Source organism: Psittacula echo (assembly GCF_963264785.1).
Source record: "Psittacula echo genome assembly, chromosome: 13".
Taxonomy (NCBI): Eukaryota; Metazoa; Chordata; class Aves; order Psittaciformes; family Psittacidae; genus Psittacula; species Psittacula echo.
The window spans coordinates 1,373,676-1,387,531 of record NC_137749.1 but is presented as its reverse complement, the minus strand read 5'-3'; positions in this window follow the sequence as shown (position 1 = coordinate 1,387,531).

Below are 13,856 nucleotides of genomic sequence, written 5' to 3'. Positions count from 1 at the left end.
GCTGGGGGAGCTTGGACTGCAATGTGAAGGGATAAAGAGCTTAGCCTCTGCGGACACTTAGGAGAGTACATAGCAAGTTGCAGCAAGGGAAGTTCTAGTTCATTATTAGGAGGAAAGTTTTCCCAATGAGGGTAGTCCACTGCTGCAGCGGGGCACAGAGGGGTGGTGGGTCTCTGCCCTTGGAGACACTTAGAATTTGGCTGCCCTCCACCTGCTTTGGGCAGAGGTTTGGAGCAGGGACCTCTTAAAGTCCCTTCCAACCTAAATCACTCCATGACTCCCTAACAGGGACGTGCAGTATTCCTTGGGAAACATGCACATGGGTATTTGCAGGCTGGGTTTGGTGATTTGAGCAGAGCAAGTGGTGGAGTCTGACAGTTACCAGCAAAACACTGTTGAAATTCCCAAGCAGTTTTGAGCAGTTTCCTCACTAAGCATTGCCCTTAGAAGTCACTGTGCATGGTTTTGCTGCTACTTCCATATATTTTGGGGGAATTCTTTGACTGTTCTGAGTTATGCGCGAAGCTGGAATCCAGGTAAACTGCAAACTAATATTTGACATACAGAGATTGACTGTAGCCAATTCTTCTTGGTTTAGGTGTTTTCTCACCAGTTAACATTACACTGGAGACATTATGCTGTCCAAGAGAATAGCAGGAACAGGAATATCAGTATGGATTGTTTCTTACACGCATTAGCTAAGTTTCTTTACGTGAATTAAAATGTAATTTTATATTTATGATTTATTTATTATATATATTTATTATTATTTAATATTTTAAATATGAATTTATAGTCTTGTCTAAGTGAAGGACTAGGGCAAGTTCACCTGACACAGCTGAGGTTATTTTTGTGTTTGTATTTTTTCTTTATTAACAGAGAAATGTGTATTAGGTATTTGTATTCATCCTGTTTCTATCTGATTTATATTGGTGGCATGTAAAATCACATGTAGCTTTTAAGAGAACATAATGTTCAGCAATTAAATTCTCCCTTTCTTTGGAGTGACTAATTGGTAGCAAATAAATAATGCAATAAAACAACAGAGGCAGAAGAGGGATTTGCTTTATGAAGGCATTGGCTTTCTTGCGTGCGAATTTCTCCTAACTGATCTCCAGTTTCTATAGGCTATCATTTAAACTGCAGTAGCTTCCTTTGGGTGATGAACTGATTTCATTTTGCTGCCAGCTGAGCTCATCATAAAACAAGTTTGGTTTCTTTTCCAAATTCTCAAGTGTGCTTTAGGAGACAAGGAAAAAAAAGCAAGGGAGACTTGAACCCTCAAAAGCAGAAATCTATGAGAACTCTATGAAGACCTCAGTGTTCCATCTATTTGGGGTGTAAAATCAGGTTCTTCCCCCACCTGAGACCAGTTTGGGCTGGGACTTGTGTTTCTATGCAGAACCCAGCATGGCTGGAAAGCAGCTTTGTGTTTACTCATCATCTGTTCTGTTAAAGGACATGAGTGTGTCCTGACCGTGGATCTTACTCCTCACTTTGTAGTTTTCATCCTTCTTCTGCTGAGTATCTAAAATGTGTGGAGGAAATGATGATGTGAATTAAGATCAGTGCCTTCTCTTTAGTGAAATGGGAGTTCTAAATGCAGGTAGCACTTCTTAAAAAGGAATCATTTCCTTGCACTCTTCATTCCTGCTTTGTTTTATGTGACAGAGTGGATTCTTTAACTCTTCCTTATTTACTCAGTGCCTTTACAATTCATCCCTTGATACAACAGTGAAATATTCTATGTACATTTTAAACTGCAACTTCCTCATGCAATTTCTCAGTCCCTGAATGAGATGGGAAGTTACCCCTCATCCCCCTGCAGTGCCCAGATTGTCTGTTTCTGTTTGTATTCTTCCCCTCGGAACCAAAAGGCAGCTATTTTAATTACCCAAAGGTTCTTTCCCTGAGACATTTTGTGTTTGTATCTGAATGAAGCTCCTATGCGAGTGGATTCTGTACACCCCATTTTAACGGAGGGAACTTCACAGCTCCCTCCTCTCATCACAATGCAAAAGCTTTGACCGTTTCTTTTTCATTTTAGAATACTGTATCGTAACAAATTATACTTAAAAATCATTTGGTGTGAAATTGCAGATTAGTCCCATGGGGATGGGGGTTTAGTGCTCCACTGGCCACTTGGGAGCATACAGATGGTGAATCTGAGGTTTACAAAAGGCACAATCACTGATTACATGCATGGATGTAACGGACAAAAAGGCTTTCCTCATGCTAAGGTACGGAAGAGACACTGGAGGTCCTAGTGCCTGGCTTGAGTAGGAAAAGCTGCACTTTAAAATGCCTTTACTGCTGAAAAGTTTCATATTATGTATCCCAAACAAACGGAACCCTGGTTTTCACTTCCTTTAGGATCCCATTTTTACTTTCTAAAGCAATTACTGCTTTTCTTAGCCTTTTGTTTTTCAGTTATTGTTTTGGTTTATTGCATCTTTAGGCAACAAACAAATGGTGATTCCTTTAGAAAGGGTTTGGCAGTTTCTAAGTATCTGTTCTTGTTACTAGAACTAAGACCTGCCCTTCTTGTTTCAGGAGGGAGGAAGTCGTCTTGCTCGGTGTGAAGTGCTGGTAGTCTGGTATGGAAGCAATTAGTCTTCATCCTCATGGAAATGGTATTGCTGCGCTGGATGGCCGTGAAGTTAAAACTGCCACTGACCTACTCACTGATTTTAATGTAAATCTGTTCATACTCAGGAACTGCGGTGTTACAGAGTAATTCTGAAGTTCTGAAAACGAGTTGGAGGTGTTTGCTCTGTTCACCTCAACTGTTCCCATTATACTCATAGGTGTCTCAGAATTTCTCTAAAATACTAAACAGGGCTATGCATTTGATATGGAATTTCCTCTGAGGCTGAAACCATCTCACTGCTGTACATTTGCAGAGTGCCTGGAAAAATGGGCCTGGGGCTTCTGGTACAGAGATAATACAGACGTTGGTAGATGTGCTCTAAGATCTGGCAGAACCACAAAATCCAAAGGATGCTCAAAGCCTGACAGTCTGTTTATAATCAAGCCACTTAAACCTAAGCCTTGCCCAGTTTTATCTTTGTGAGTGGACTACAAGAATATTTTGCCTTAATACATGTCTGCTTGGGGGAAAAACATACGTTATAGATAGTGTAATTGTGCAGTGCAGTGGTTATTATACAAAATATCACAAAGTAAGTGTGTGACAAGAGAATCCTGGTTGGCTGGCATGTTTTCCACCGCTTCAGATGTCCAACATAATTGCTGTTATCACAGGCTGTAGCAGATTTTAACCCTCAAAATTTCATTAAGGAGCAGTTTTAGTGTATTTTCATTTAGCCTCCAGCAAAACAGCTACTTCCAGAAGTACCATGCCTAATACAGGAGTGTAGAAAAAGGAAAAGTGGGACTGAAGCTGAAATTGCTTCCTTGAACCATTCAGTTGTCTGTAGATACAGACATGTGTGTATGGGCCATGTGTGACAATTAGTATCAGGATGTGCAAAAGGTAATTATTCCCTTCTTAAAATCTGTAGGTGTAAAAGGTTGGGATAAAAACTTATTGTCACCCTGAATTTTTCACGCAAGGTTTAGACCGAAGTTAGAACAAATCCTTGACCTGTGTAAGCATAGTAGTAATGCTTTTATTTGCCATTTTGGGGATAAAATGTGTACTTTTGAAATTCTCTTTTTTACAGATATAGAAGGAAATCCATCTGCTGGTGGCTGATGGAGATGATTTCCAATTGAGTTTGTCAACAGAAAGCAACTACTTCAGCAGAGCGTGCTGCAGACACAATTGTCAGGTTTGATCTCTTTATTGCTCTTTTGTAGACTGGGGTTTATTTACAGCTGAAGGATGCTGCAGAGAATCGTGTGTAGGTCTCATTGTAGTAATGAGCTTTCCCTAAAGTAATGTTCCTGATTGTTTCCAGCAGATCTCCATGGGTTGTGCTGTGTGGATGACGTCAGTGAATGCTTTTGCCCATCCCTGTGCTCACAGGAAGCTTTTCCTTTTTATAGATTTAAACATAGGAAAGGAAAAAGGAAAACTTTACAGGCACCTACTGTCAGCTTTGGGTAAATACACAGCTTCTTATTGTAGAAGCAATGTCGACTACGTAAGTACTTTGGGAAATTCGTCTCTGGGGGGCTATTTGTTGCCTCAGTTGGAGGCACAGCTGGATATTCAGCCCTTAAAAGACTAAACCATTTGGTTCACACAGTGATGGACATGTGGAGCATAACTGATGGGTCCACCTTGCTTCCCAGCAAGGCTGCTGTAGCTTCCAACCTTGGCAGAGTGGAATGAAGTTTGCCCAGTGTGTTACACCCTGAGCTGCACAGACACAGACACCATCTGAAGATCACAATCTGGCCACATGTAAACTGCTATTTCTTACATAGAAACACAGTGACAAGACAACAGCTAGAGAAAGGCCATAGTCTAGTTTGGGATTTTAAATGGTGCAGAACTCAGATCTCCTTGATCACATCAGGCTTATCAGCCAGGACTAGAAACACTTGAGTATTCTTCAAGGTTTCTGGAGAAAAACATTGATAACAAATACATCATTTTTCTTGCTTTCTATTTCGGCAACATCTTCAGCACATACCCTGGCACTTTTTATCTTCAATGAAAGATCACACCCACAGGATGTCAGGGCAATGCTGTAAATGTGTAAAGCCTCAAGACACTATGATAAAGGACTTTCACAAGCTGTGACAGGATGATTGATTTCCATTTTCCTCCTAGCTTCTGTAAAGCTTAGGTGAATATGTAACGTGGTTTATGCGTGTGTTGTAGCTCCTAAAAGCAAATCTGCTTGCCTGCCAGTCGTTCAAGAATGCTGAGTGTTTGCTGGAATTCCTGGTATTTGCATAGCTATAATTTTACAGGTGGAAGCATCCTGCAGAAACCAACACTGGGATAATTCCTTTCTCTCATCAGTGAAACTGTCCATATGAGTGAAGACGAGCATGTATATACTTTTCTAAGGATCTAAGACTGAAAAGTGAAGATCTCTTCTCTAAATAAGACCATCATCAAGTTAAGATAATGAAGAAGTCGTCAGCTCTATGTACAGCTGCTCTAGCAGGTATCCTGCTACCTCAGCATCTCTGCTCTAAAGAATATCCCAGTTTAGACGAGGAGTGTTTCCTGTTTCCATGACACACCAATTGAACCCTTTCTGCACCTTCCCTGAGCAGAATTCTTCATTTCAGTAATTGGAAGACACCACGGTACAGACACGCTGTTTCATCAGATTTTAGCCTACGAGACTTAAAACTAACATTTTCAAAAGCATTTCATGGTTTGAAAGAATGGTCAATTAACCTTCAGTTTCCTGTGGGGAACCCTGCAAAGAACTGTCAACAGTTCAGTTTAGAGAGATTTGTCCAGTGACCTACAAGGCCACGAAGTTCACGAATGCATGTAACAGTGTCATCATAGATTTGTTTCCTGGGTTACTGTCACAAGAGAATAAACCACTTGTTTGGCAGTTTCGGCTACAGTACGTAGGTGACTGACTGAATGGGGAGTGCTCCAGTGCAGCCTGCTCAAAACCAGAGCCACTCAACAGGAAAAAGGAAAATCCCTGCTATCTTCCCGATGAATTATGTGTATGTGTCTCTTCCTTCCATAACGTTCTGTTCCTTTTTCCTAAGATGAGGCCAGGGGGAATTTCTTGACTGCCTGCTGAGTTTCTTTGTATCTTGAACTCTCTTCAAGTGGCAGGGTAAGATAAACATCTGGTTATTCTGTTGGTGACAGTCTTCACCTCTAAGTGATAGCAACATCCCATTTTTATTCCAAATGGAGGGCATTCTGGGGAGCAATAGGAATTGATTCAGGGGATGCACCTGCTGAAGAAAGTCAGGCATCCCCATTGTGATCCCTTTCAGAACCTGCATGCCATGAGCTGGATATACTTCAAACTAGAGGAAATGCAGGCATTTTTATATTAGTTTTCTTAAAACTAAGGATTGTGATTGAAAGCTATGCAAAGTTCTTCTGTGCATGCAGAGATAGTCATGGCTCAGGCTCCAAAGATCTTCGTGCCTAGGCTGATCCCCATCTGAGCATAGCCATTGAGTCATAAATGGGTCAAGTCAAGCAGGTTGTCTCCTAGAGCCAGGGGTGACTGCCTCTCAGTGCTTTCAACCAGGAGAAGACAGTGGAGGAAGGGGAAAAACACTGGTCCTTTGTATTGCCAGTAACCCAACGTTGTACTTTAGCAATGACACATTTGTGTTGTTCTAATGTGGCCATAGTCTCCTCGTGAGGTTCTTAGCGTACAAGGAGGGAAGGATGAAGAAAACTCACAGGTCAGATTATAACTGTGCTCATTCTTTCAGAGTCACACTGGGGAGAAGCTCAAATGCTCAACTTTGTTCTGCCTTTGCTCAGGAGTCACGGAGAACAGACTTGGAATGCTAAGCATGACTGTAGGTGTAAGGGGGAAGGGGGCAGAGGACAAGTGCTGTTGGCAGCACGTTGCAGGAGCATCGTTAGACATTGAGAAAGATATCATTAGATTAAAAAGGTATCTTCAGAGGGAAACAAAAGGCGAGCCCGGGCCCAACGTGAGCTGCAGTCACTGCTGCTAACAATGGATGCACAGGCATTTCCTGGGAGAGGTTCCCAACCTCAGGCAGAGTCCAAGGGGTGCTCACACACACTGACTGTCATTCCAGCAAATAAATGGTCAACAGAGCTCCACATCTCCCTCTCAGCTCAAGATGAATTACTCATCTAAAATGACAGCTACTGTCTAGTGCCTGAGCGTTGTCAGGCGCTGTGTCACCCATTCATGTTCTTCAAGGACAAATGGTTTCGCTTCTCTCAGGCACGTTTCTCAATTTGCCTTGAAAATGCTTAGCAAAGGATGACAGATCTTCTCCTGGTTTTATTGCTGAGGCTGAATAGGAACTGATCTGTTCATCATATGTAATGTCTATCAAGACAGAGAGGGTTCTTAATGCATTCAAATTACTTTTCCTGGGTTGATTTTCCAGCCACTCTGTGACTTTTTGTAATGCTTGTGTGAAATGAAAGCTCAGCCATTTTTGGAGCATTACCCAAGGAAAATATTGATCCTGCTAAACTCCTGAAAACTGGCACTGGGATCTGAAGTTGGGCACTTATTTCTCTAGTTTTTCTTTTGTCAAATAGGTTTAACCTCTATGCATTCTGTATCTTACTGGTTTAGAATGGGCAGTTTAATGGTCAGATGATTCGCAATATATGGGTACGTAACAGCAAAACGAATCTGTTGGGGTTATTCATGTGCTTTTGGATTTGATTTACTTCCTACTTCCTTATTTAATAACTAGGTTCCTTAAGACTCCTTAAGCTTGAATGACCCATGTTTTGTTGGCAGGTCTATTCCAATGACCCCTGCCAAGACCCCTGCCCCAGTGCGTCTATCAGACAAAAATGAATCTATTCCAGGAGCTATCAGTTCCCATTATCTCTAATTGAGGCTGACAGTTGGAGACAGGCCTCATTATTTTTAATTGGGCCCTATAGTTCTAGAGTTAAATTAAACACAATTTAATGCAGATAGCTCATATACATTGGCATGACAGAGTCAAAGTTTCCTGAAACAACAGGTTTTGGTTCCAGGCTTTGCTTTTAAAGTGGTTTTACTGCTTTGGGCTGTGCACTGTTTAAAAGATGCCTGTTGCTGATGACATGTACTTTCATTAGAGTGTGACCTGATCATGCACCTGTGGAGCCTTGCCACTACATACACTTCTATACTGAAAATCAGCATGTAGGCATAAGGTGGTGATGAAGAGCTCGGACTGCCTGGCATAGATTCATATGCAATTGTTAAGATAGCTTTAAACAGATTTGCAGTCACTAGTCATGCAAATGGAAGGAAGTCCTGAAAGTTTCCCCAAAATTCCTGAGTGGAAGCTTTATTCAGAACTTAAAATGAAGATACCTCTGCTTACCTCCACAGGGCTTTGGACCAGAGCAGCTGGCCATTCTTCTGTCATGAAGCAAGCACTCTTGTCACCCTCAGGTGGTGCTTTTCTGTGGAGACACCGCTGAATAAAGAAGGAATTGAAGCATCCTGTTACACAGGTGCATGTTGCTCTATTATGAATGATCATGCACTGAATTGTCACAGGGAAGGACAGACCAATCCATGCCAGTGAAGGAGCCCATCTCACCACCCTTACTTACAGACTTCAGCCATACAAAAGCTTGTAAAACCATTCCTTGTGCTCATAGTGAGGCAGCAGTAGGCTGCAAGACTAGGTCAGTTTTTATTGAATCTTTTGCTTTGCCAGAGGTTCTGAAGGAGGAAACACATCAATGCTACTCCTCATTGGATTAAAGGTCATGGAACCAAGTTTCCCGCTTACAGAAGGCTCTGATTAATTACTGGACTTTCAGCTGCAAGTTTCCCTTTACAGGTAAGGTTAACAGATAACTTCTTCCACAGGGCATTTCCTTTAATACATCCGCATGTGCTGCAGCTCCCTCGGCAGCTTTGCTGAAGGTCAAATAAATAAACTCCAGCACTTCTCTAATGAGCTGTGACACACACAATCAAACTGGGCAGGTTTTCACCAATATGTGTATAGGAATCCAAGACAAGTCTCCCTCTGGAATGGCAGGAACTCTGAGAGCTCCAACAGCGTGCATTCAGTCATTATATATTATTGTGTGTTTGATTAACAGATACTTATAATGGAAATTGTGTCATCAAGCCTATAGGCTAGGCTTGCCCTGGAGAAAAAGAACAAGGATTACCCGGTGTTTAGGTGGTCACTGTTCCTTCCCGACTGCTTTCCTTGGCCTGGGTATGGGATCCTTTCCAGATCAAAAGTCAGTTATGCCTTACTTCTCCTAGCAAGTTTCTTCTGAAGTATGTTACACCTGCAGCACTGAGTCTCACCACAGAGGATGAGAGGGATGGAGCTTAGCAGGGAGAGAAACCAGTGCAAGAGGGAGGAAAAGAAGAGTCAGAGCAGAAGCTTGCAGGACACGAGTCAGTGACAGTGTTCAGGCTGTAGGGCAAGATTTCCTTTCCCCGTTCTATAGAGAAAATGGGGCTGGGGAGGAATGATACCGTTTCTCTCCCAAATATTTTTAATGGAAGTAAAAAGAGTTACCAGAAACAGTGGGTTTTGTCAATCCAACCGGTCACTTGAAGGTATATCTTACAGCAGCTCTGGAATTCCAATTTTCCTGCCCACATTCCATGTGCACATGCTACTTTAGACATAGCTCAATGCATGAGCTGCTCGGCTCCTCTACTCATTAGGTATTTTTGTTAGCTTTAGCTTGGCCAGCAGAAAACCCCTCTTTTCCTAGCACTGCAGGAGGTCCCTGCTGTGACAGGCTAAAATACCAAAAGATACAAGGGGTCTGTCATATGCTGTTGTCCTTTTGATTGAACTTGGAGAGAAAAGGCTTTTGTATAGCTTGTGGCCAGTTAGCCAGCACACTCCTAATATTATAGGCGCAGATTTAGTGACCTGCATGAGAAGTGAGATTGAAATAGATTTATTACAGCTTTCCATGCCCCTAGAAACCATGGATCTGCACTTGGGATTTTTAAGGGCTCTCTTGTACATTAGCATTTGAGCACTGCAGAGCAATTCATGTTTGAATACTCATAGCAACTGTGCAAAGGGGGGAAGCCTTCTTAGTTGTGTTTTACACATGTGGAACTGAAGCTTTAAGGGTGTATTTACGTGATACAGTACAATGCAATGGAAAGGTTGAGATGAGGTAAACTTAAGTGGCTTGGATCCTGGAAAGCAGGCTGGTTTCTAGGCATTTTAGACACATGCTTGCTTTGTAAGGCATTATCCTGTGTGCAATAAGCATTTTTTGGGTAAATTCACACCAGAGGCTTGTGGCTAAGCAGAGAGCTGCATGCAGGGGTCACAAATCCTGACCGACCCTATCAGTCCTATTTCTGTGCAGACATAGGCTCCCATGGTGGGTAAATTACACATTCATTTATTAAATCCTAATAAATGGATTTGTCATTCCCAGTTATTATCCGAACATCACTGAAAATCAAATCTTCTGGTCTGTTTAAGCCACCTGATTTGGCTTCTGTCATCACTCACAAAGCTGTGTCCTGTGTGCTGAGCCCCTCTGCTCACGCACAGCCACTGCTCCTGGGCTGACATGCGTGGAGCCGGCAGAGAGCTTCGAGGACTGACAGACACCTTCTCTGGAGCATAATGACCCCTTTCAGCTACAGGGCTGAAATGCTTTACATGTCACCCTTCTGTTGTTAGCAGAGGAACAAAGCTGACAAAAATATCACTTCCATATTTATTGTACTAATTAACTCTGGATGTCCCAGCACCCCAGGCAAGTCCCAGCACTGCTTGCTGGGTACGTTTCTGAATGCTTTCCGACTCAGGGTGAAACTTTACATCCTTGTTCTAAGAAATTCCTCCTAATTCCCAGTGCAAATAGAAGGATATGTTCAGTTCAAAAGAAGTAAGTGAGAAGAGCAAGGGTTTATTCTGCTGCATGGCATGATGACAAAGTTATAGACAACATTTTGTCAGACATGATGTTTTCTCTTCTTTATTTCCTAGAATGCCAAATCCATGAGAAGATGATGAGACCCAGGCCCTGGGAAGGTGGTTTTTCCTGTTCCAAATACCATTCAGAGTGATGCTAGTGAAACTTCAAATGTAAAACAGGTCCCATGGCACAGGTGGGAACCCGAGGCAGTGAGTGAATCATTCAGTAGGATGTGTTACATCTGCATGATTTCAGGTTTGTCTTGTGAAGATGAGCTGTTTGATGGGCTACATTCATGATTACATGGCTTGCACAATTTGCTGTGTAAGATTCATGGATTGTCATGGCCATCCTGGATTGATAGTAAAGAGTTGGAAGAAAAAAAGGCTTGTATTTGTAACAGTCTCTTCTCAGCAGGTTTTAAAGCTTAAAGCATGCTGGCTATCAGAGAGACTGCCCTGGCTCTGTCAAGTAGTCATGTACTGGTGGCACATCCCCTGCTCAGTGTGCTGATATGCAACATGAAAATGATGTATTCCAATCTTACAATGACAGAGTCTTTGCAGCTTGAAACATTTGCTCGTGGGTGCCTGCACTACCACGTAAGCACAGTGTGGTTTGGAGAGACTCACAGGGAGCAGGTTGCGGTTTTGCTGTATTTCACCAGGATCAAATTATCTCCTGTTCCCTCTGGGCTTTTTTTGTCTGCTTTGTTTGTTTCCTCTCAACTGGCTCGAGAAAGAATGTGGGTTATAAACAAAAGATGTGGAGGATTTAATTTAGCTAGTCAAAAAATACTCTTTTCAAATGTTAAACCTGGGGCTGAAAGAGGCTCTGAGCTGCTGGGTTGAAAGGAGAGGAGTTTTTTCTCAGTGCTGTTCAGCCATCACCAGCCCCAGCAGTGATGGGAGAGACTCAGGTCCTAAGCTGATGGATCTGCCCCATGCTACCTTCTGACACAGCACCACTATTGTACCTTGCCTGCTAGCCTGCTTTCTTCTTTAAATAATATATACAGGACAGGCCTGTATAATTCACCGGCCAGCTTGCAGTGATGTGGAGAACAGATTAAAAAGGAAAATGAAAGTATCTGGGGATTTTAGCAGAGCAGTCCTATTTATCACTCGGGATGTTTGGAATGAATGAGTACATGGGTGAATAATTGATAACTATTTTAACACCAGCAAGAATTCAATTAAATATGAACAAGAGGAGGCTGGGCACATGGTAAAGTATTTCTCTTTCCCTTTTGACTGCGAACAATCCTTTCGGATCTGGTCACTGAAGACAGCTGGCAATGAAATGGGTGTGTGAGAGAGGAGGAAACCAGATATTATGTTACTTAAAAGTCATTCATCATGTCACAGGAAGGCAGGAATCTGAACTCCTGAAATAAATAACCGCTAAAGGTGATCTCTCTGCACAGAGGTACTGCGGCATGAAGCTGCTTCCAGCCACTAAACTGTTCCCTCTGTAATTAGGCCAGGTACCCAAGTGCTGTGCTTGCAGTATGTCCAGGGAAGAACAGGACACACTACAATGATTTCCTGGGCGAGAGACCTCCATGAACTGTCTGTATGCAATGCAGTATTCCCATTTCCGTTTTACCCGCATGGGCACTGGAGTAAAGCAGGATTCTGGGTTCAGTTTTCAAGCCTGAGTTGCAAAGGCTATTTGAAGAGCCCCATCAGTATCTGTCCATCAGAGAACCTTGACTCCAAGCGCAACATTAATCGTCATTTTGCATTTGGCAGCAAAGAATATGATTTCCTTCTGTCTTTTAATTCCATGCTTGTTTTTAACTACCCTGCATTCCCCACTGAGAATGGATGGCATGGAGAGATCTGTTGGATACTTTATCTGGTGGCGACTTCAAGCTTGTAACTGCCTGAAAGAGTAACAGTGCTTTTGTTGGTGGTCAAGGTAACAGCACCATAGCCCATCAAACAGCCCAGGCCAGGTTATTAAAAACATACTGCCCTGTCTGTGTAAAAAACCAGAGATTTTGAGATGAGGATGGGTACAAAAGCTCCTGTCAGCACAATAAGCGATTGTGAGGGATCAGTGTAACAGTTCCGAGGGTTCGACTGGGGCTGAGCCCACTTTGGTTTTCCATCTCCTGTAACACTCAGTGACACAGTCAGCTCTACTCTGATAGCTTGTCATACATCAACTAATGAGTTTCCTCGGCGTTTCTGCCCTGAAGTCGGCAATACACGTTCATATACTCTTCATCTATGTATCATTCATATTCTCTTCATCTATTTACTATTCAGGTGCCTGAGATCTAAAGTGAGTGGCTTTACAGAGTTTATCAGCATTCCCTATGAGGCAAGTGTGCACAGGAGCTACAGAAGTCAGTCTGTGGGACTGTTAGCCTGAGCCTTTGCTGCTGCTCAGTTTTGTCATGTGAGCGCTCTCCGCTCTTTGTTGTGCATAGCTTTGCATTCTGCTTTGCTGTGCTTCATGTATAAATATGCACATCCTTTAGATGCACCACACAATACATAATGGGGAATGAACTGGTAGATAAATCTTGCTAGATAAATCTTGACAAAGTTTCATAAATGTTTTCTCTGTCTTTATTTAAGCAGCTCTGGAGATCACTTGGAGCTCGAGGTCTGCTTTTCGTCAGGCAATGTGTGTGGGACTGAGCGTGAGGACGGTGCAGCGCGGCTGCCAGCAGAGGTAGGAGTGCCTCTCCTCAGATCTGGTTACAACACGTCAGGACCCTGGAGAAAAAAAGGGAGAATACAATATGTGAATGTGAGAGTTGAGCATTCATTGCAACGCTCTTTAGATTCTGTTTTCTTTAGGGTAAGGCTGTATCCTTGTCAGAGGGGACAGCACGTTGCACGGTGAGGTGGAGGGCTCACAGACGTTGCAGCAATGCAGGAGAGTTGGTAAAATTCAGTCTGAATTGGAACCACATTAAAGATTCATGTGTAGTCTTAGCATCTGTTCCTCCTTTGTAGGATATCTGCACTTTAAATTTTTAAGCATGTCTTAGCCTCAGCCTGGGAAGAGAGATACTATAACCTAGAGAATATACATTATTAACCTTGAAGCATCCAGCTCGTGTCGGCTCCTACAGCCTCTGACGTTCCAGTTTGTGCACTAGCAGATGAGCACCCACCACCCAGTCTGAGACGCAGCCTGGATGGGGCTCAGTCCAGGGCCAGTTTTAATGCAGCAGATGGATGCACTCACCTATTTCAGTAGTTTGTAATTAACATATAATGCTTATACCAGCTCATCAAAGATCGCTGGGGCTTGCAAGGGAAGATAGAGTTTCTAGTTCTTATCTTGGAAAAGTGGCCACTAAGTGTATGCAGGTGCCACAGGACCAAGT